Consider the following 329-nt stretch of genomic DNA (forward strand, 5'->3'; position numbering starts at 1 on the left):
CGTGTTTCCTGGACTCCATGGCAACGCTGGGTCTGCCCCATATCCCCCCATATCCCCTATAACCCCATAACCCCATACTGCCCCTATAACCCCATAACCCCATACTGCCCCTATAACCCCATACTGCCCCTATAACCCCATAACCCCATAACCCTATAACCCCATAACCCCATAACCCTATAACCCCATAACCCCATAACCCTATAACCCCATATGTCAGCGTGCTTCCTGGATTCGATGGCCACGCTGGGTCTGCCCCATATCCCCCCATATCCCCTATAACCCCATAACCCCATACTGCCCCTATAACCCCATACTGCCCCTATAAC

This window comes from Coturnix japonica, unplaced genomic scaffold, assembly GCF_001577835.2.
Source record: "Coturnix japonica isolate 7356 unplaced genomic scaffold, Coturnix japonica 2.1 chrUnrandom489, whole genome shotgun sequence".
Classification (NCBI taxonomy): Eukaryota; Metazoa; Chordata; class Aves; order Galliformes; family Phasianidae; genus Coturnix; species Coturnix japonica.